General features: G+C 35.6%; 1 protein-coding gene and 1 non-coding gene across 4 annotated transcripts in view; both read right to left on the reverse strand.

Moving 5' to 3' along the window:
* NRIP1 (nuclear receptor interacting protein 1) overlaps window positions 1-24,673 on the reverse strand; it is a 176,230-nt gene that overhangs the window by 138,462 nt on the left and 13,095 nt on the right. For all 3 annotated transcript variants that reach the window (XR_014138734.1, XM_006735539.3, XM_081798796.1), the window contains exon 2: window positions 17,606-17,687. The gene's annotated coding sequence lies outside the window, so the exon portion shown is untranslated. The remainder of the gene's footprint in view (window positions 1-17,605; window positions 17,688-24,673) is intronic.
* Window positions 11,702-11,855, reverse strand: LOC115941660 (small nucleolar RNA SNORA62/SNORA6 family). Its single transcript, XR_004076398.1, has one exon. It is a non-coding gene; the product is annotated as a small nucleolar RNA SNORA62/SNORA6 family (small nucleolar RNA).

Here is a 24,673-nt window from a genome sequence, read left to right on the forward strand (position 1 = left end):
CATCAAATATCCCTCCCCATATAGACTTTATTTCTGTTTCCTATTCTCTCCTTATTGTTGTTTTTTAAAAAATTTATATTCTTTTAAAAGACATTCCCTATTATTAATGACCAATGTCATCCTTTTAAAAAATACATATTGATCCATCTTCAAGAAATATGAATATATCCAATTTTTATTTGACATCTCCATCTGACATCTATAAATTGTTTATTTGACATCTCAGATTTAACATGTCAATAACCGAGTCCCTGTTCTTCCTAATCTCAGCTAATATCAACTCCATTCTAAAAACCTGGCTGCCATCCTAGATGCCTCTCCTCTTCTCACAGGCCACATCCAATTTGTCAGCAAATTCTGTAGGCTTTGCCTTGGAAATATCTAGAATCCAACTACTTCCCACTGCCCCCATTCAAATCACCATCGTCTCTCTGGGATTATTACAATAGCTTCCTGACTGGTTTTCCCGCTTCTGTTTCTAATGCCTTTTGGTCTACTTAACACAACTGCCAAAGTGATTCTGCGAACATATTTTATTGTGTCACCCCTTTGCTCAAAACTGTCTAGTGGCTCCCCACTCTGACCTCACTTCCTGTGACTCTCCCTCATTCACCCACAGGGGCTTTGACTAGAATACCCTTCTCCCCAGAGAGCTGTATGTATCACATCAATTCATCCTTTACTTAAATCATATTCTGGGTGAGACGTTCCCTGGACATAATCTAAAATTCCATATACCCCTGCCCAAAACCTTCCATGCTCCCTTCTTTGCTTCAGTTTTAGCACGGTTCGTAAGATACCATGAAGTTGAATTGTTGTATACTGTTTGTCTATTTCACCAATAAAACGTAAGCTTCAAGGGGGCAGTAGTTTCCCCCCTTTTTGGTCACTGCTCTATCCTTAGGAGAGAATAACTGGAATACACTAGATACTCAATAAACATATATCGAATGAATCAAGGCATGCCTGTCTATATTTTGTGATCCCATAAGGAAGCTTGCAGAAATTAACAAAACTCTGACCTTCCCTAGCTGTGTCGTTCACTGCAGTAGCCCTCTCAAAGACACACCTTCCCCTTCTCACTTGCTGGCAGAACTCTTAAGAGGTGAATCCTGATTAGCTCGAGCCACTATGACAAGTAATGTTTACTCTGCCAATCAGGGGTTTAGGTGCAGGCATATGATGCAATTATGGCCAATGAAGTTTACTAGGAAATGTTTCCTCACTTAAAAAAAAAAAGTAGCATGGAAAAATGTCCACCTTGTAACCAAAGATTGCCAGAACACTCAAGACAACAGAGTAGAAAAATGGAAAATAGCCTGTGGGTTCCTGATAATACCATTATGGCAATTAATTAGCTACCTGTACTCTAAACTTCATGTTGGGTAGGATATTTATCCCTCATTGTTTAAGTTATTTTAGTAAGGTCTTTAATTACTTATATTTTAATTAACATAGAAAAAAAATTTTTTAAATAGTCACAATTTCCTGCAATGTGTTAATCAAACTAAAATGAAGATGGATGTCAGGTGTTTTCCCCCTTTTTTATACTGCATGCCTACAGAACATGTCATATGACAATAAAACAAGATCTCTCAATATGAGTCATATTTTCTCACAGGAATTCATTTATAAACAGTGTGTTCTTAATTAAGAGTTGAAAAGAAACATATGACCAAAGCAAAGGCAATCCAAATATAGAGCTTTGAAATAATTTAAATAGTAAATTGTGCTCTAAACCACTATCTGCCTCACCAGGTTCTGCAGAACTATCAGTACTTATCCAAAGGAAGGAAGAAAGGGAAGGAGAGAGAGAGGAAGTCAGGTGGTAAGGAGGGATGTGGGAGGTCTCAAGGCCACAGAAAATCAGGACATGATGAATTTTTAACATAAATAATTACACTTTCTTTGTGTGTGTCCACACACTGGAAGGCAGTTAGGGGACAACTTCATTCATCTCAGATGCTCCCCCTCACCTGTGAAGTAATTCTAGATTTACAGGGAAGGGGGGTCTTGTGACTCAGTAATGGTTTGAGTCCAAGGGCTAACAGTCATCAGGTTTTGGTTTTTAACTCAAAGCCAAACCATTAGTCAGTAACAAAGCCAAAGCTTTAGCTATCCAAAACTCTAACTCTTCAAGTTCTCACTGTAAGAACCTACCAAACTATAGTGTTTCCTCACTGAAGTCTTATAAACTTAGAAAATTCCTACAAATGTAAAATCCCTAGACTATTAAATAACTTCCTTTAAACATAATGGGCACTAACTTAACTCTATACTTAATATAATGCCTATAATATATGGTAACTCTTTAATTGCCAATCTTCTATTAGCTGTCACTTTGAAAAATTACTGGATGAAATTATGGCTCTGAAAAAAAATTATTGAAGGATGGTGGGAAAAGTAGAGATTTCCTTTAAAATCTTCTCAGCATGTTCTACAATAGTGAAAAAACAATGAAAATTATTCTACTGGTAATACTTCAAAAAGTATTCATGAATCCATTTAGCTGAGGACTTTAGTCCTGAGAGTACACTTGATCATGGTAAGGCCGACCATCTATTGACAATCCGGCCTCCTCCCGCTCCCCCTGCTTCTCCTTTGGGTCACTCTCACGCAATGACATAGGGAGGAAAGCAGAAACATGGATAAAGACTGGATTAAAAGCATAGAGCCATAAAATTGTTAAAAAAAAATGGATGTTGTCCTAGTCCATTCAGGCTGCTATAACAGAATACCATGGACTGGGTGGCTTATAAACAACAAAAATTTCTTTCTCACAGTTTGGGTGGCTGGTAAGTCTAGGATCCTGGTACATGCAGGCATGGTATCCAGGGAGAATCTAGCTATACCAAAGATGGCAGAAAGGGGAAGGGGGTCTCTGCAAGGCCTCTTTTATATGGAAACTCATCCCACTGTGAGGACTCCACCTTCACGATCTAATCACCTCCCGATGGTTCCCCCTCCTTTGGGGTTAGGATTGCAACATATGAATTTTGAGGGCAAAATAAACATTCAGATCATAGCAGATGATAGGTAAAAATGTGTTTTTCCAAATATAAATTAAGTGCTATTTGACTATAGGAGATTCAAAATATTTTAGTATTTTATCTTCAACTAGATAAACATTATACAAATGGGGAAAAAAAAAGTATTAATTCCAAAATTCCAACATTAACTATGACATCAAAAAAATTCAGGCTAGGGCGCCTGGGTGGCTCAGTTGGTTAAGCGACTGCCTTCAGCTCAGGTCATGATCCTGGAGTCCCGGGATCGAGTCCCACATCGGGCTCCCTGCTCAGCAGGGGGTCTGCTTCTCCCTCTGACCCTCTTCCTGCTCGTGCTCTCTGTCTCTCATTCTCTCTCTCTCAAATAAATAAATAAAAAATCTTTAAAAAAAAAAATTCAGGCTATATTTCTCACAAGTACTCAAGGCCATGTCCAAAAGGGTATCTATGGACTAACAAGAATAACCAAAACTTACTGTGCCAAGAACTACATTAAGTGCTTTCTATGGTTTCATTCTTTCAATTCTCAAAACCAACCCTATTAAGTTATCCCCATTTTACAGACGAGAAAACTGAGCCTTAGGAGGTGAGATGATTAGTCCAAAGTCAACAAAGTAGGTGGCAGAGTCAGGATTCACACTTGTTCAAAACACCACACCAGTGTCTCAATCCTTGTCAAATTCAATCTATTAGTTATAAACACTGCTTTGATTCTAACGTGGTTTCCTAAAGATTTTAAAGAAATCTCAAATATATTTCTATATTTTAATGACTCTCAACGTGGAATGCAAGCTTTTTTAACTAAATTTTTTAATTCCAGTATAGTTAACATAGTGTTATATTAGTTTCAGGTGTACAACATAGTGATTCAACAATTCTATACATTACTCAGTGCTCATCGTGGTAAGTGTGCTCCTTTTTTAAAAGAAGATTTTATTTATTTATTTATTTGAGACAGAGGGAGAGAGAGCCAGGGGGCAGGGGGAGGAGGGCAAAGGGAGAGGCAGAAAATCTCAAGCAGAGACTCCACTGTAAGCCGGAGCCCCATGAGGGGCTCAATCTCATGACTCTGAGATCATGACCTGAGCCAAAATGCAGAGTCAGACACTTACCTGACTGAGCCACTCAGGCGCCTTAAAAGTGTACTCTTTAGAAACGCAAGTTTTTAAAACTACTATTTGGAGGGTTAGTTCCCAGCCATTATAATTAACTTTTATTAACTAGATGGCAAGTAAATGCCAGTTTTTTTACAATCGTACTAAGTCATATATTATCTCACTTAATCATTATCTATAAAATAGATACTATTCAACTTTACAGATGAAGAAACTAAGGCTCAGAGCAGTGGAGTGACTTGCCCAAAGTCGTACAACAGGTAAGGGGTAGACCTGGGATTCAAATCCAGGTCAGTGTGCTCCTATAATGCATTGCACAAACCACTACTGAATGAAGCCTCCACAGTGTGAGACCAATTGCCTTTGTCAACCCATCTGCTGATCATTTCATGAAAGACTAACAGTCTGTTTTTAAATTACAGGTCAAATTTTCTGTACCTGGAGCTGTACAAATATAAATACTTGTCCTTTCCTCTTTAAACAAAATTACATCTCTAGGATAGTCTGGCTTCTGGCAATTTCTATAAACAAATTCACCAAATATACTGCTTTTGTTACTACCACAGCATAAGCACCCTGAATTTTCCTTACTGGAATAAAGCCTGTCAAGTCTTTTTGCAGGAAAATCTCTAGGACTTTTGTAAGCATCAAAACGCTCAGGAAATGTTGATTTGTTAAAATAAATCTTGACCCAGTAAAAAGTGGCACTAGGCCTTTTATTTTCTTGCAGTCAGCAAAACTACAAACCTATAAAAATTCAAATAGTAGTTAAGGGCATGCATTTTGAAGTACTTGCATATGTGGTGAGTCACTTTACAAACTCCTACTTCATACTGAAAACTTTTTTAACCTGGATATGTAGGCAGAAATCACTTTAAAAACCTCTAAGTACTATACAATGAAAGAAAAAGCAAGTCCATTCGGGGTTTTACCAGTTGTTTTCTCTGACAACTGTCTTCCTTAGGGGGAAAAAAAAGAGTATTATTACTTACTGGATTCTCTGTACCCTGCACTTTATAGTTCAGACACATTTGGAAGCTGCTGTTTGTAACCCTGTATTAATCTAGATCTTTGGAAAAATCAAATGGAGGCCAATTTAATCACCCAACAAAAATAAGCAAGTGTGTATGGGGAGAGCACAGCTGAAGGAAGTAGAGAGAACTGGGTCAGTAGGTGGCAGATGGTAACTGGTTCAAACTTGAAAGGAGTTCAAAAGCGTGGAGCAGGGTTTGTGAAAACTCTTCAAGTGAAACAGAAGCAAAAAAAAAGAAAAAAAAAGAAAAATGCATAATGTGTGGAAGATAGGTCCTGATTTAGAAGGGTGTGCTACTGAGTAAAACAGTAGTCATCCAAAAACCTACTTTAATTCATTTGGAATATACAGAATTAAAATATTGTCAATAAAACATTATCTTTCTAGAACATTACACTGGTGACAACAAACTATTTCCTCATTTACTTTGCATAATATTCCTTTGATGTAGGTTATGTCCTCATTTTACAGATTAGGAAACTGAGGCTCAGGTTAAACAGTCTGTTTGGTGAGCTAGTTCAAACATCAATCTTATGACTCTAACCAGCATTTTTCATGTCACTGTATTAAACTGTGGCCATTACAGGACTACTCTTGGCATCTACATAAGGGGTAAAAGAAATGCAATTGACCCTTGAACAACATGAGTTTGAACTGTGTAGGTCCACTATCTTTCAATAAATATACTCGAAAATTTTTTGGAAATTTGCAACAATTTGAAAAAACAGATGAACCATGTAGCCTAGAAATACAAAATAAATTAAGAAAAAAGTATTATTATAAGACTACAGTATATAATACATATAGCTGTTCATGTTATCAGGAAGGCTTCCAGTAAACAGTAGGCTATTATTAGTTAAGTTTTGGGGGAGTCAAAATTGCACACAGATTTTTGATTTTGCCAGGGATTGGTACCCTTAACCTCCGTGTTGTTCAAAGGTCAACTGTATATCCTTTGGTTATATATATATATATATAATTCTGTGGTCACCAGACTAGGTTTAAATTGTATGTGACTTTCCAACAAATACTACACCCTTAACAGAAACCCATGGAAGTACTTAAATAAAATGAAAGTGTTATTTATCCACTTCTTATTTACTGAAATTATTGTGAAAATAGCAAATTAGCATGAACTCAGTATTAATACAAACTCCGTGCACAAATTTTTAATATACTTATCAAAGTAACATTAATACCATTCACTGTCAGGTTCAGGTTATATCCATTTCTATTAGGAAAAACACTTAGACTTTCTTTCAGAATTTTTGTCTGTAATATAAAATAAAACCAAAGGGTCAAATTTTTAGCCACCATTAAAAAAAAAGGCTAAATATTTTCTATTATGACCTAGGTAATAAATAAGGGCTCTGTATACTAACCACCTAAAATATATCTGGATGGCCTTTAAGGTTAACTTCTCAAACCTATTTAGTTGCCAAAAGAACAGTATCCAAATTGCACATCACATTTTGTCATGAGTAAGGAAGCCTTAGAAACATAATCATTGCCTCCTCCTTACAAATTCAGTCTGTTACCAATTTGTGTCACCAACATCTGAGCACTTAAACACACAAGACAATATGGGCCCACATTTTCAGGGTCTACAGATGATGACTGTATTCATGGTTCAAGATGCTGGTTCTATAAAACTGTTTCCTCCCTGAACCTCAACCTATCTCTTTCTTTGAACTAATTCCACAGCTATAACCCAGATATACATGATATCCAGATTTTGTTTTTGAGAGAAAAAAAAAATCTCTGAAAATCAGAAACTTATTCCATTCCTAGATGCTGTTCTTAGCACCAGAACTATACCCCAATTAAAAAAAAAAAAAATTCATTATCCTGATTTCAGTCCCATTTAGAACATCCACTAGCCTGGTAAGCTATTTAATTTTAAATACTCCTAGGAAATAGAATTGACAGGGATGGGGTCACCTTTGAGAAATTTATGGAAATCTGTGAGATGATGCCCTTCAAAAAATGTATTTTACTCCATGTAATTCAATATGATGAATTAAGGATCAATTTTGGAAAGTTGTTAACAAAACTTTCAAATTCATTCATCTCTCAAATTGTTGCATTCTACACAGGTAATTTATTACTTTCACCAAAGGCATCTCTATTTTCTTTCTTGTTTCAGATGAATTGTAAAGAGACATTACAGTAAACATTCAGCTAACATATTAAATCAATCGTGTCATTAGTCAGGTAAGGAACATTAAAACAACATTCTATATATTTTACATGAAGACAAAGAAACTTATATAGTCCACAAAACACAGTTTGAGAACTATCACAAATGCTTTTATCACTTAGGAACCTACAAATTTCTAACCACATGTAAAATCTTCACACAAACCACATGTAAAAATTGTTGCACCCTAAGCTTAAGTAACTTGTGCAACACGGTACAGAATGAATTTGTATACTTTTCTTAATTGCTTCTAAAGCTCCAGGATATACCCTGGAGTTGCTGACTCATCAGCATTTTGATTTATCACCCTATATATGCAAGGCTTGAAGCTGGGTGCTTTACAAATCACAGAGTTATAAAAGATATGATCCCTTCCCTTTGGAAGTTTACAATCTTGCAGAAGAGATGAATAAAATAAATGCAGTGTGAACGGTACTCATCAACTACTAAGGGAGAATAGAAGAGGGCACTTCAGGGTGATTATTCAAATCACAGAACAGGTAGCGTTTTAGTAAAAGAAAATGAGCAGGGATCACAAGACACCTGTGATCAAGATGGTACAACCCGTGAGGCAGCATATGAAATGTGCGGTTAACGTCTTTGAGGGAGAAGCAAATGGAATATGATGCTGGGATAAGTAGGAGCCAGATAAAAATAGGACTTGGCCTTTATCTTGTTAGGCGAAGGCCTTTGTTCAGAATTTTAACACTTCCTTCAGAAAGGTTTATTGTCCTATGGTGTGTAGAATGGGTTGAATAATAAAAATGAAAAGGCAAAAAGACCAGTTAGAAAGTGACGGCAGTAACTGTCTAACAAGCATGAAGTATGAACACTTGAATTTGGAAAACGGCAGTGGAAAGAGAAAGAAATAAACCAAAACTTATAGTTCTTCCTGTTCTCATGAAAATGATTACTGAAATAGTCATATATATCATGTGTTGATATATAAAGGCATAAAATAAAACCAAACACTTGTAAACAGACTTCCAAGAAAAACTTTGCTTAAATTATCACATAAAGTTACCTATTTTACTTTGGAAAAACCATTTATTTTTTTTAATTAAAAAAAAATTATTTTTTACATTTTTTACAGCTTTATGGAGATATAATCACATACCATACCATTCACCGTTTTGGAAAAACCACTTATAACAACTCCTTTTAATGTATTCTAAGGCAGCATACACCATTTCTTAATATGTCTTTGATTGCATTTTTGTACTATTTTAAAGACATTTATTGTAAATGTCTTAAAAATAAAACTTTAAAAACTACAACTAGAAAATGTCTACTAAACTGAAAGGCAATCTATACTTTGCTACATATAAATTATTTCTTAAAAACTATCAAGGTCTGTTTGATTCATACTAATTTTACGATACCAAAATACAATGTGTATCTCTATATTTCATAAGAATGAAAGAAGTATCTTATAAATATATTTCTCTAACTGATTACCAACATTATTTTTATGACCCAAATGGAAAAATACACATATAAATACCCAAAAGATAAATTACTTGACCATAATAATAAACTCTATGTTTGGAAACCTCATATTTACATGTTACCTTTCATATAGGTATATACATATCAGTTTGATGAATAAACTATTTTCAACTAATTCAAATTATCAAAATGTATTATTATATATACTACTGAAGATCTTTGTTTTCTCTTGCTTTAAATATTCCCTGCCCCCAGAAAATTCCTAAAGGCAAATTTCCAGGAGTGGGGAAAAAGTGTAGTTTCTCCATGCATTCAAGAAATATTTAGTCAATAAATATTTATGAGCTCCTTCTAAATGCCTATCATCAAACAGCAACAATTTTTAAAGGAATAATTGATATACAAAATGCTGTATAACTTGATGAGTTTGGAAGTAAGTACATACTCATGAAACCACTGCCATAGTCAATGCCATAAATACATCCAACACCTTCAGAAGTTTCTTCCTGCCCTCTTTATTTTTTGTGTGATTAGAACACTGAACATAAGCCCTACCTCTTAGCAATTTTTTTTTTTTTTTTTTTTTTTTATTTGACAGACAGAGACACAGCGAGAGAAGGAACACAAGCAGGGGGAGGGTGAGAGGGAGAAGCAGGCTTCCCGTGGAGCAGGGAGCCCGATGCGGGGCTCGAACCCAGGACCCTGGGACCATGACCTGGGCCGAAGGCAGACGCTTAACGACTGAGCCACCCAGGCGCCCCGCAAATTTTTAAGTATAAAATACAGTATTGCTAACTAAGGTATTGTGCTGTACAGTAGATCCCTAGGATTTATTCCTCTTGCATAATTTAAGTTTATACCTTTTGACCAAAACCTCAGCTTCCTCTTCCTCCCAATTCCTGGTAACCACCATTCTATTCTCTGCTTCTAGGGAGTTTGACTTTTTGGATTCCTCACAGAAGCGAGATCACATAGTATTTGTGCTTCTGGCTAGCTTATTTTACTTAGGATAATGTCCTTTAGGTTCATCTATGTTGTCACAAATGATGGGACTTCCTTCTTTTTTAAGGTATGGAAATACTGCATCTTCTTGATGCATTCACATGTCGATGGACATGTGGGTTGCTTTCATGTCTTGGCTACTGTGAATACTTCTGAGAAAAATATAGGAGTGCAGATAGCTCTTCAAGATCCTGATTCCAATTTCTTTAGATATATATACCCAGAAGTCGGATTACTGGATCAGATGGTAGTTCTTAATTTTTTGAGGAACCTCCACACTGTGTTCTATAGTAGCTGTACTAACTGAAACCCAGCATTACTCTTGGTTCTTTCAGATATATTAGTGATGAACACAATATAAAAAGATTCCTGCCCTCAGACAGCTTTCACTTTAGAAGAGGAAAATAATCAATAAACAATAATTTTAAAAAATTAATGTCATGGTAGTTTTAAAGGTGATAAGTGCTGTGGAAAAAGAAAAGAGACAGGAAAGAGGGGAAGCCTCCACTCAGAGTGAAATGGTTGCCAGGCAAGGCCTCATTAAGAAGATGCGATGGCCTGGTCAGCAAAGACAGGAACTTTAAATTTTACTACAACCAAGATGAGGGCTTTTCAGCAGAGGGAGGATTTTCGTTTTTAAAAAGTAGCCAATAACATGTACTGTTAGCACTGGATGTCAAGGAAGTAAAGTTGATTTCTTTTAAAAAGGAAGAGGTAAGTACTATAAAAAAAAAAAAAAGAAGTTAGTGAGTAGGACTGTAAAACAGCTATCTCAGATCTAGAAACCAAAATAACAGCTAACATATACAATTACAGCAGGTATTGCTCAAGGAGCCCTATCCCTCACAACAACTCCATGTGTGACCACATTCAAAGGTCAATGGTACCTTATCCACATTCCAAACACTAAAAAAGCTTAAAGCAAGCCAATTTGGTAGTAAAATCTGACCTAAGTTCATATTAGGTAGCATATGGTTCTTGATTTATCCTACTTGGCAAATAATATACATGAAGAAACATTAATTAACCCTCAAAATGTAGGTAACCTTTAAATATCCTAATTAATGAAAAGTCATAGGTACATCTATATGTACACATATAACCTTTTTTTAACTGCCCTATTTTATGCAGGAGATGGTGGAGTTACATCATTCGGGTTATCACATTCAAATTAAACCAGCCATGCTTTAAAAAGAAAGGAAAAAAGAAACATACAATAAGATTAAAATTCTATCCAGCATATAACCTAGAGTAAGATGGAAGATGTTACTCATCTGCTGTTACAGGTTTTGATTTTACAGATTAAAGATATGTATTTTTCATACAAAACATCCCCTAAACATTGGCTAATTGCTTTATCTGATGTTCAACCAAAGAAAATGTTATTTATTCCAACCATGAAGGAAAAACAGGCAGTTTGAGACCCACTCAAAGATGGTAGATTAGCGTCCGACATGGCATCTTTCTATTGGATTTTAAAGGATAATTTTTTTAAAAGATTTATTTATTTATTTTAGAGAGAGAGAGAGCACGAGCAGGAAGGGCAGAGGGAGAGAGAATCTGAAGCAGACTGCGCGATGAATGTGGAGCCCGACAGGAGGCTCAATCTCAGGAGCCTGAAATCACGACCTGTGCCCAAACCTAGAGTCGGCCGCTGAGTCGACTGTGCCACCCAGGGGCCCCTAAAGGATAATTTTAACTAGATATAAATTTGACTAAAGTCTTGTCTTTTAAAAACCCAAGATGTAACTCTATAGCTGTGCTGTCCAATATGGTAGCCACTAGACACATGTGGGCTAGAGAGCACTTGAAAAGGGACTAGTCTGCCTTTTAAAAATATTTTTATTTTTTTAATAATTTTATTTTTATATGTATTTACACACCACACACACACACTTGTAGCAAGAATTACTATCACAGTCACTGATTGGGCCAGAGCCCCCTGTGGCGTTAGCAAAAGACTTGCTCCTCCTCATGCAGCACAACCTACACTTGTGAGTTCACTGGCCAGGCAGTGGCCTCAACTCCAAGCTCCAACAATGTACAGGAAAGGTGATTAGTTTGAATTGAGATGTGCTATAAGAAAAAATAGACATTGAATTTCAAAAACCTACCATAAGAAAATAAAGGTAAGATATCTCATAATTTTATATTAATTATGCGATGAATAATATTTTGCTGATACTGGGTTAAATATTTTATTAATTGATCAGTTTCTTTTTCCTTTTTTAATGTGCCTACTGGACAATTTAAAATTACATGTGCAGCTTACACTACACTAACTACTGAATGGACAGCACTGCTCCATAGTAAAGACTGAGAAAAAGACCTGACAAAAAAATTTCTCAAGTACTTATGTTCTAGAATGAATAATTTCACTTTAGATCATCAAAAAGATTAATACAACACAGATAAAGGTAGAAAGAAATATTTATCAGAAAGGCTAAGGTAAGTTTTTTGTAACTCAAGAGTGTATTATTTTAGATATTCAAGAGGTATCCCAAAATTAAAGAATAAGATAAAAACCTCATGTATAAAATGTCTGATTTAATTTAAAATTAATTTTCAGTATTTCCACAGTACTAAGTATATATAGGAGGGTTTTATGTTCTATTTTCCTTCAGAGGGTTAGGATAGATCTAAGTTTCATAGATCACATACATACCATGATGGCATCAGAAAACAGGCAACTTATTTTTAAGAGAGGGAAAATTTCATTCCTCCTGAAAAAACAACTTTAGAGTTTACATAAAGTTGGAGAAAAATAAATCTGTATCACAGTATGATCTATCATCATGAGAAGATACACCGAATGACATTTCCCAAATATCCTTAAAAGCACTCCAAGTATGTATTATACTAAAGTTAGACATACACATACTCCACGGTTCAGCAGTTCTGCTCCTGTGCATACGCTCATCAGAAAGGAACGCTTAGTTCTACCAAAAGATATAAAAAAATTCATAGCAGCCTTACTTGTAGCCCCAAATTGGAAAGATATTCAATATCCATTTACAGTAGAATGAATAAATGGTGGTATAATCACACAATGGAATATAGACAATTGGGGGGACAAATAACACACACATGGATGACTCTCAGATACATAATGTTGATCAAAAAACTCCAACACAAGAGTTCATTTTACATGACTCCAACCATATGCAGTTCAAAAACAGGCAAAACTAACACACAGTAAAAAATGCCACAGATTGGTTTCTGTTAAATAGAGGTAGTACTGACTAGGAAAGACAGCCTTCTGAGGTAGGGTGTTAGTTACACGGGGTATGCTTATGTAAAAAGAAAAAAAAAATCACTGAACTAGCAAGTAAGAGTGTCTGTTTGACTACATGAAGTTATAATTTGGTAAAAGGTTTTTTGTTTTCTATTTTAAAGGGCCTTAAGTATCATGAGTTAGTTTCAAAAGAACTACTTAAAACCAATTCCTATTTTAAATTTACATTCCTATTCTGAATTTACTTAATCCTACAACTAAACATATTTGCAGTTTTTTTTTTTTAAAGATTTTATTTATTTATTTGACAGAGACACAGTGAGAGAGGGAACACAAGCAGGGGGAGTGGGAGAGGGAGAAGCAGGCTTCCCGCTGAGCAGGGAGCCCAATGCGGGGCTTGATCCCAGGACCCGAAGATCATGACCTGAGCCGAAGGCAGACGCTTAATGACTGAGCCACCCAGGCACCCCTATTTGCTGTTTTTTAAAAAATAGCAACCAGTTCAACTTTATTCAAACATACTCTTAATTTTGAGGTGACATGATAAATTTTCATAAATGAGTAATTCATAATGACTTTAAAAGTGTAACAATCCTTGTTTGTACTTCAAATATTTAATTGTAATACTTAATTCCTATCTTCAATTTAAAAAGATTACTTTTCATGCTCATGGATTAGAAGAACAAGTATTCTTAAATGTCTAAATTACCCGGAGGCAATCTATAAATTTAATGCAATTCCTATCAAAATACCAATGACGTTTTTCATAGAACTAGAATAACAACAAAAAATCCTAAAAATTTTTTTTTTTAAAGATTTTATTTATTTATTTGAGAGAGGGAGATAGAGCAGGAGCTGGGGGAGGAGGGGCAGTGGGAAAAGCAGGCTTCCTGCTGAGCAGACAGCCTGACTTGGGGGCTCAATCCCAGGACCCTGAGATCATGACCTGAGCTGAAGGCAGAGGCTTAACTGACTGAGCCACCCAGGAGCCCCCCAAAAATCCTAAAATTTATACAAAAGACCCCGAATAGCCAGAGCAATTTTGCAAAAGTAAAATACAGCTTGGAGGTATTACAATTCCACACTTCAAGTTACATCACAAAGCTGTAGTAATCAAAATAGTATGGGATTAAAAGAAAAACAGACACAGAGATCAATGGAACAGAATAGAGAGCCCAGAAATAAACCCACAATTATATGGTCAATTATTACTTGACAAAGGAGGCAAAAATATGCAATGGGAAAAAGTCTCTTCAACAAATGCTGTTGGGAAAACTGGACAGCAACAGGCAAAAGAATGAAACTGGACTACTTTCTTACACCACATACAAAAGTACACTAAAAATGGATTAAAGACCTAAATGTGAGACCTGAAACCACAAAAATCCTAGAGAAGAGCATAGGCAGTAAGGTCTCTGACACAGGCCACAGCAATATTTTTCTAGATGTGTCTCTTGAGACAAGAGAAATAAAAGCAAAAATAAACTATTGGGACATCAAAATAAAAAGCTTCTGCATAGTGAAGGAAACAATCAACAAAACTAAAAGGAACCTAGTGAATGGGAGAAGATATTTGCAAATGACGTATCCAATAAAGGGTTAGTATCCAAAACATATAAAGAACTATACAACTCAACACTCAAAAACCAAATAATCCAATTAAAAATGGGCAGATGACATGAACAAACATTTCCCTAAAGAAGACATCCTGATAGCCAACACACACATGAAAAGATGCTCAACATCACTCATCATCAGGGAAATGCAAATCAAAACTGCCATGAGATATCACCTCACACCTGTCAGAATGGCTAAAATCAACAACATAAGAAACCACAAGTGCTGGGGAGGATGTAGAGAAAAAGGAACCCTCTTGCACTGTTGGTGGGAATGCAAATGGTGCAGCCACTGTGGAAAAGAGTGTGGAGGTTCCTCAAAAACTTAAAAATAGAGCTACCCTATGATCCAGCAATCGCACTACTGGGTATTTACCCCCAAAATACAAAAACACTAATTCAAAGAGATACATGCACCCCTATGTTTATAGCAGCCTTATTTACAATAGCCACATTATGGAAGCAGCCTAAGTGCCCATCGACTGGTGAACAGATAAAGAGGATGTGAGATATATAGATAGATAGATAGATATCAGAATAGAGAGAATCAGAGAATCAGAATATATATATATAGAATATATATACATACATATATAGAATATATATACACATATATATAGTGGAATATTATATATTCCACATAAAAAGAATGAAATCTTGCCATTTGCAATGACATGGATGAGCTAAAGAGTATAATGTTAAGTGAAATAAGTCAGAGAAAGACAAATACCACATGATTTCTCTCATATGTGGAATTTAAGAAACAAAACAAACGAGCAAGAAAAAAAAAGAGAGAGAGGGACAAGCCAAGAAACAAACTCTTAACTATAGAGAACAAACTGATGGTTACCAGAGGAGAGGTGGATGGGGGATGGGTGAAATAGGTGATGGGGATTAAGGAGGGCACTCGTGATGAGAATGGGGTGATGTATGGAATTGCTAAATCACTACATTGTATACCTGAAACTAATATAACACCATATGTTCATTATACTGGAATTATAATAAAATTAAATTAAATTTAAAAATAATAAATAAAATACCAGTAAACCCCTCCCAAAATAAAAAGATAACCTTGAATTTCACAAAATCCAAAGTTTCTGACCATATCATTTCCTTCACTGATAAAGTATGCATAGTCAAGATTAAAGTTAATATTTGGATTTCATTTACAATTTCTTTTATAGTCCTAATGTGCTTATTTAAATTCCTTTTTTTTTTTTTAAGATTTTATTTATTTGACAGAAAGAGACACAGCAAGGGAGGGAACACAAGCAGCGGGGGTGGAAGAGGGAGAAGCAGGCTCCCCGCCGAGCAGGGAGCCCGATGCGGGGCTCGATCCCAGGACCCTGGGATCATGACCTGAGCCAAAGGCAGACGCTTAACCAACTGAGCCACCCAGGCGCCCCTTTATTTAAATTTCTTATTCACTTTCACTCTCCCTCTCATAACTGACAAGAGAAAGGAGAAAATGCTACTTTGTCAATGGTGAAGAATTTTAAACACAGAAAGTTACTACATTAAAAGTTCAATATACTGTGCTATGGAAACATAAAAGACTGTAAATTTATAAATTTACAAATTGTAAATTTATAAATACTAGAAATTCACATGGCTTGACAAGTGATTAAAAAAATCCATACTACTGATTTCTGTGTTATCTCATGTGAATATAAATAATAAATATCCAGTTAATAAGAAAATATGTATTTAAAGAAGTTGACTTATTCACTACAACTTCAACAAATACATTATTTTATTAAATATTTCTATTCCAAGCAAGACAGCAGGCAAGTTTTCTAAGGAAAACACAAAACTTAGGGGAGGTTTAAAGGTGGATATTAAAAAGGAAACTTTGGATAAGGCTAAAGGGGACTGTGTTCACCACTGACTTTAGTCAAATCATTTGGTACATCCACATGGGGTCTTGGGGTTGCAAAAGACAAAAACACAAAACAGGTTACGTTTCTTCCTTTCTTCCTAGTAATACATCACATGTCCTGAGACTCAGGCTCTGCAAGCAGAGGAATTGTTATGCTACACCCATCTAACCACAGGTGATAATGCAGATAGGGATCTTAGTCGATGGACAGAGGCTGAGTCAGGTGTCCATGGATCCTGATGAAAGACTGGCAGAAATGTAGATGGCAGCTGATCTCTATACTAGAAGGTAGAGTTGTCAAAGGCAGGAAGGACTTTAAGCCTGCCTGATTATCTAATGTATATTCCATACTGTCTTAGATAAATAAGTGCCTCAAATATCTCATTTTCAATCAAAACATTCTTTAAAATAGTTCTATATTGAAAAGGTAAAATGTAAATACTTAAGATGCTTAAAACAGGCAAAACTTTTTATCTAAACCAGATTTTTTTTTTTAAAGATTTTATTTATTTATTCATGAGAGAGAGAGAGAGAGGCAGAGGGAGAAGCAGACTTCCCGCAGAGCAGGGAGCCTGATGCGGGACTCGATCCCAGGACTCCGGGATCATGACCTGAGCCGAAGGCAGACGCTTAACCATCTGAGCCACCCAGGCGCCCTAAACCAGATTTTTAAACAAGATTTATTTATGAGAGAAAAAAAGAGTGGGGGAGGGTAGAGGGAGAGAGAGAATCTCAGGCAGACTCCCTGCTTAATGAGGAGCCCCATTCGGGGCTTGATCTTATGACCCTGAGATCATGACCTGAGTGGAAATCAAGAGTCGGACGCTTAACCAACTGAGCTACCCAGCCACCCCCCTAAAGCAGCTTTCACTGACTTACCCAAAATTCAGAATTACCAACACTGAAATGTATCCCTTTCCTCTGTTATAAACATCAAACAACTAGTTAATCAATATCTGAAACTTAAAGAAAAATAAATAACAAAATGCAACATAATATTCTTTCTATAATTGGAAAGGCTTAATTACATTTTAAAAGAATGGAGCAATAGACAAAATACAATACCTTCTGGATGTGTTTCTCCTGACTGTTAAAATAACAGGTCCTGAGAACAGAGTTCTGAAATAGCTCACAGTCCAAAAGCTCCCTGAAAATTAAGAAAAATAAATATTACTTCAATTGCATCTTATCTCAAAGAATTTCAATGGCATGTTTTACAATGGAATCTTAACTACTGACTAAAATAAATTATCTCAAAAAATAACAAAAAAGATGTAAGATAAAAAATATTCTTCATTATACATGCTTTCCTTGCGCATAGCTGTTGACCATATCTGATGAACAATCTGCATTATAAAATTATTTACCAAAATACACTGTCTTTATACTACATAAACACTATTACCTATTCTCAAGGTGAGAAGTTAATGGGGATGAAGAAGAATTCTGAGAGAAAAGGTATTAGGATGATTTGGTAGTCAATACAGAGTTTGAAACACTTTTTTTTTCTCTCTCTCTCTCTCTCTCGACCACTAGGAACAAAAAATGTTGAACTGAGAATAAGAAGCCTTCTGATACAGAATGACATCAACATGTGGGAAAGTTTATACCTTCAGGAATAAAAGAGTGGGTGAAAAGTTTTTGACCAGCAAGAGACACAGCCTATACTTTAATACTGTGGTGGCTGAGGGGACTTTTATATGGATCAATAGGCTAATGGACAGTGCAGCTAGTTGGTGATAAGGAAGGAGTGATGCAGACACCCTGATTCCACTATAGCAACTTCAACTTCCTAAAATAAAGTAGCTACTTTTCATCATTACTTCATTTTACCAGTGCCTGTCAGTTTCCCTAAAACCATAGAGAGGTACCAAATTTCTTTGAGTAATGCTTTCTCAACACTCTACCAAAGCAGGCTCTTTGACCATTATGCTTCCAGATCCCTTTCTCTGCCTCATGCTAATTATTATTCTCACTGTGACTGTGAACCCTTCATTCATCTTTGAAACCTCCAATACCTAACATGGTGCAAGGCCCAGAGCTGATGTGCAGTAAGTATCTGCTCAACTAATCAGTGGATCTTACAGACCTCTTCAATTAATATACCATGCTGAAGTAAAAATAATACCATGAAAGGAAAGAGGGGAATTATATGGGCCAACTACAATGAAGAATACTTGCCTTTCTTTTAATTACTTCTCTCTCTCTCTCTCTCTCTCACACACACACACACACACACACACACACAATTTCTTCATCAGCAAAACTCTTCTAGTATCTATGTCAATGCTCTCCCAACCCTTACAGACAATCAGCCTGGTAGGGTAGCAGATCTCCTTTCTGAACCAGGACTCTAATCCTGCTGTCTGAGGTCCTGCACCAACTGGCATGATAATTGGACATTAACACAAATTCTCTAAGCACATACATCAGCTGCTCCTAAGCAACCCTCCATCAGCAGCAGGAAATGTCACCTACATGCATGAGTCAAAGATACCCAGAATCATAACTAAGGGCTGAATGTTCCCAAAATTTTAGAAGTAGACGGAAGGTACCATCTTAAAATAGAATTATAACTATTAGAGAGAAATAACAAACAAACAAACAAAAACCCTGAAAAGAGCTCCCAGTGGTTTAAAGAAAAAAAAAAAAGCATTATCATTTCCTATTAGGACACTACTTTTTCAGCAGCTAAATAAAAACATTACCAAATCATTTTATGTAATAAAATTTAACCTTATTTTGACCTTCCTCATAAAGCAAACAAATCTCTCTATCCAATAAGGTTCCATCTGAACTATGTAAGATGATAAGCAATACCTTAATTACATTCATTTACATGACTTTGGAACTATTCTGGGCTGAAGTCACTGACTGCAAGGTCACAGAATATAAAACGTAAAATGTACACAACTTACTGAGGAGGAATGATCCACTTACAGTGATAGCACCTTCTCCCACCTCATTAAAAGATACCAAATGCTTAATGCAATCAACAGGTGCAGAGTTCTCTTTTTTAAACATATCACACATATGCACACTGGCTTTATAACTATAAATACATAGATATGCTAAGAATATACATTAGAGTAAGTTCATCATATATTATGGCTTGCTTGTTAGAATCAATTTGCCTGAATAGAGGTAAAGGACAACTCACTAGCATATTAAATCAAAAGATGAAACAGAGCTATTATTTTTTCCATTATCTCATGAAATTTCTAACAACTAAAATTTAGGTTACAAAGTTATAACAATTTTTAGGACAAGAACTGCAAACACAGGATCTTAAGTATACTAAAAGTTTCTGCTTTCTCCTTTTATAACCTAAACAAGCATATGTCCAACTATTCTGCATGTCTCATGCAAAAATTTTACATGTCTCAAAGTCAGTAATACAATATTAGAAAGGAAATACAACAGACAGAAATTGACTACCACAGACTATAAGAGACAATGCATATTCTTTGAAAACTTCAGAATATATCAAACCACACAAAAACAAGGTAACCCAACAAAATATCTCCCTTTAGTTTTGTAAAATTCTAACACAAACTAGATAATAATGGCGCTTGAATTTACTGGAGAAAAAAGAAGGAAACTAAAATAGGATGTAGGGGGTACTTTAAAAATGTTTATATTATTAGTACAAATGTAGAGCAACAAATACTTGTTTTATGTTTAACATAACATCACCAGAATATTCATTTAAATTTCTATCCAGGGGTGCCTGGGTGGCTCAGCCAGTTAAGTGTTCAACTCTTGGTTTTGGCTCAGGTTATGATCTCGGGGTTGTAAGGTGGAGCCCCACGTCGGACTCCACACTGGGCTAGGAGCCTGCTTGGGATTCTCTCTCTCCCTCTGTCCCTCCCCACCTCCTCTCTCTCTCTCAAAAAAAAAAAAAAAAAAAAAAGTTTCTGTCCATTAAATTAGCTAAATCTCCCACATTTAATTTACTAACCAAGTACTTTTATACTCCTCAAGCCAAACTTTTGTAACTTAAAAATGAGTTAGTGAAAGAGAAATAACCTTATTATAAAATGTATGTCTCTTCACCTTCTCTACCTTTACAGAAGGGCAAGACTTTTTTCCTGTAAATCTGTGTTAGATCCAAAGTGTTTCAACTGATGCTACTCCACAAAGAACACAAGGATGAATACATATTTAAGTACTATATTCCTAAATAAACTCCAATACCATAATGTCACTTTGTCCTTTTTAAATGAGAAATAAAATATCTCCTTTTTTCTAAGTTAAGCCAATTCACTTTGGAATAGCTTACTAATAAAATAAATGCATACATATATTTTTAAAAATACTTGTTACTATTATGATCCATATATAACTTTCAGTGACCATGTCTTCTTTAAATAAATTTTCTTTCCATAAGAAGCAACTGAGGGTCTAACATGATAAACATAATTTGTATAACTATGTAACAGGCAATTCATGGTTCATAGCCTTTGACAAGGATAAAAGCATGGGGGCCAGTCAGATTCTTCCAATACTGTTTCCAGTGTTCTTGGTCACATTGTTACTTAAATCTCAGGTTGACAATTATTGCCTGATAAAGATGATAACTTTTTGTTATTTCTAAAACACTTCCCTCGGTCCACCCAAATGACTGAATGCCTTTTGTTCCTACAGCTCATTGATTACAATCACAATATCTAAAGTTCTATTTCATCCACATAAATTTAGGATTTTCCTTTCCTTGGATATCAGAACATGTTAAAACCAATTTTTATAGCCACAATCTAGCCTTTGTGTAACTTTAAATGGGCTACAACCTTGAACTGAAAATGAACTATATTAATGGCATCGCTCCTTCAGCTCTCAAAGAAAGAAGTCCGAGTCTAGGTTCAGATACACTTCATTTTAACAGCATGCATCAATCTCAGGTGAGCCTAGTAAATTCTACCCACAAAGCAAGTGTGCATGCGTATGCACGTGTATGTATGCCTCTTTCCATTTTCTCTTTTCTTTTCCCTTTCCTCTTCCCCAGGAGGTTAATGAACAAAATATTACACTTTTTAAATATATATAATGATATGGAGATAAACTATCCATCTGGCAGAAAAAGAGTTACCTAAATAAAGAAACTTAACAATTCTGTATGTAAAATTAAATCCTGGACTGACAGGGTTGTTCAGATAACACTCAGAAAAGCACAACATGATTCAAACTGTAAGGAACAGGCCAAAAACACTCCATGAAATCAAGTCTATCTAGAATACGCCGTATCTCCATTTGAAACACCTGCTAAGAATACGTGAATTCACGATTCCGTCTAGGAAATATTTTTCTTCCCCTCTCACCTGTTCCCCCACCCATCTTACATCCAACTCCATAAACAGCAGTAATCCACCATTATAAAACAGTTGACGGTTAAAACAATGAGCCAACGGAGAAAGTACAATATTCCATAACTGACATTTACTGCATTGGCCTTGGACTTCTAATCTTTACCAGACGGGCACACAAATCAATCCATCAGCTCATAAAGGTGTGCTTTTTTAACCTCTAAAACAGATGGGATTGGCCAGAAGTGTCTGGCATGTCAAACTGCTAATCACTGCTGCCCTTTGCACAAAATAACCCACTTAAGTTGAGGCATGGTTGCACTGTAACCGACATTAGTCTGTGGGAAACCCATTTAACTGTCACACACTCCTGCCACTCCTGCTCTCCCTTAATTAAGCCTAATGCCTTATGCTTTGACCTTTTGTTCTAGCCTATTAACCCTATCTAGTACAAGTTCAATTATGTTAAACTAAAAACTTTGCTGTAAAATATTAAATGCCAAGCTCAAAAAATCATAAGGGACATCCTCCTAGCCCTTAGTTCTATGCACCCTGTTACTCCATACATGCAACAGTAAAACCTCATTTTTGAAGTGATACTGATTCTTACAGAGCTGAGAAGAACCAAATTATGATTCTAGCCCAACGCCTTATTTTACCAACTGAGGCCAGAAGAACATTAAATGACTCGCCCATTTTATAGCTTCAGCTGAGCCACATTGAAACCTATCTCGTCTTTAGCTCTAATCCTTTATTCTCCACGATATCTCTGATTAATAGTTAAACCAACCAACAGTGTGTTAAGGATACTAATGTTTTCACCACAAATTTGTATCTTTCACCACCCTCTAGAATGCACTACACAAATTGGCCTAAAGCAAAATAAATGGGCGTGTGAATAGACCTCAGAAGTAATTTCCACGTGCACACAAAACTTTCTATCCCCTTGCTATTTCTTTTTTACTTTTTAAAAGTAACAATGGTCATCAAGAACAGCTAGCTTCTGCAACACTCAAATATAAGGCAATATGTATGAATACAATTTTTTTTTCTTTCCTGATTCTTCATTTAAGTATTCAACAGAGAAAATGACTTAAGCTACAGAAAGCAATTACAACTCACAACTCCCCAGTGGACAAATTCACACTGGCTATCTTTAAAAATACCTCTTTTTTTTAAACCTATATGCATATGGATTGCTGTTCACATCTACCAGAATTTCAAAATATAAAAACAAAAAACTTGGAAATTCACTGTAAAATAAAATCAGATGTAGTCCAAACTAACATGCTGTCATCACCGGGGTATTTTAGTTGTAACAGATAGCAATGAGTGTTATTACTCCTCTTTCATTTTCTTCATACTGCTAGAAAATTTTTTTACTACTCTCACTGTAGCACATGAAAACAATTTAAAGATCAAGAACATATAACAAATTTTGGATTTCCATCTGGGATTCTTGTGAGAAAATGCATATTAATTTTAGATTTTCAAAAGATTAAAAGTCAGATTTTAATTTTATCCTTATTGTTGACTGCCCGAAGCCCACTTTACCTCTTTTAAGGATTAATCAATGCTGTCATTTTACTGGAACCTTACAGGTGAAGGTAATATGCCATCAATTGGAATGTACAATAATTTTTAAAAGAAAGATCATTCAGAGTTGTACTAACATGATGAATAAATCCAGTGACGGAATTTATTATGTTTTAAGGGGTAAGAAAACATGGCATCAGAGTTTTAAACTCAAAGTAAATGTGTTCATGCTATTAGAATGACACCTTCAAAGGAAAGTGTCACTTGTCATTATCAGAAGGAATGTATACGAGAATGTATAAAATGTAAAATACGTGGATGGATGAGTAGTCAGAACTAAAATAAACACTTGTAGTAGGGACAATTACCAGCAAAATAATGATTCAGAATCTTATTCACCTTTTTTATCTCAAAGTAAAATGCTGTTAATTTAAATGAGACATCATGTCTTAGTTACAAGAGTCAGTTCATGAATATAGAAATTAAGTTTGGGTTTCTGTTGAGGAATCCTACTTTGGAAAATTTATACTAATGTATAGAATTCATGCATTCTCTAACATATTGACTGACATTAAGGAACAATGAAAGGCAAAGACAATTCAGTTAATCAGGATAAACAATGATGAAAGCACAAAGTAGAATATATCACATAATTAGTAAATGTGCTAATTTTTCTACCCTTCTTTTTTGGACCATAGTCCATTGGCCTGCATATCTTTTTTGCTATGATTTATAAGCATGTGACATAAAAATAAATATACGAGCCACGAGAGGAGATGTTCTTTCTTCTACAAAAGATATCCATTTCCAAGCATGCCTGAAGTTTAGTATAACACTTTGTCTTCACAAAGCAAGAAACTGGGTTAAAGTTATTTTAAGAGCATTTGTGAAATCTCAGTGTTGTAAATATATATCCCAGATAATCTATACATTTCCTTTAGCATTTGAAAACTGCTAGTTAAGAAATTTCTGAGCTCCATTTTAAAATAAATTTTTTTCTACCTTAGCATTATTAATCTAGTTGAACATAATAGTGTTCTAACAGAAAATTCACCTCCAGAGAAGAGCAATTACTAGTTAAAAAAAATAATAACAGGGGCGCCTGGGTGGCTCAGTTGGTTAAGCGACTGCCTTCGGCTCAGGTCATGATCCTGGAGTCCCTGGATCGAGTCCCGCATCGGGCTCCCTGCTCGGCAAGGAGCCTGCTTCTGCCTCTGACCCTCCCCCCTCTCATGTGCTCTCTCTCTCTCTCATTCTCTCTGTCTCAAATAAATAAATAAAATCTTTAAAAAAA

Source organism: Leptonychotes weddellii, chromosome 1, assembly GCF_054177405.1.
Source record: "Leptonychotes weddellii isolate Sample4059 chromosome 1, ASM5417740v2, whole genome shotgun sequence".
Taxonomy (NCBI): domain Eukaryota; kingdom Metazoa; phylum Chordata; class Mammalia; order Carnivora; family Phocidae; genus Leptonychotes; species Leptonychotes weddellii.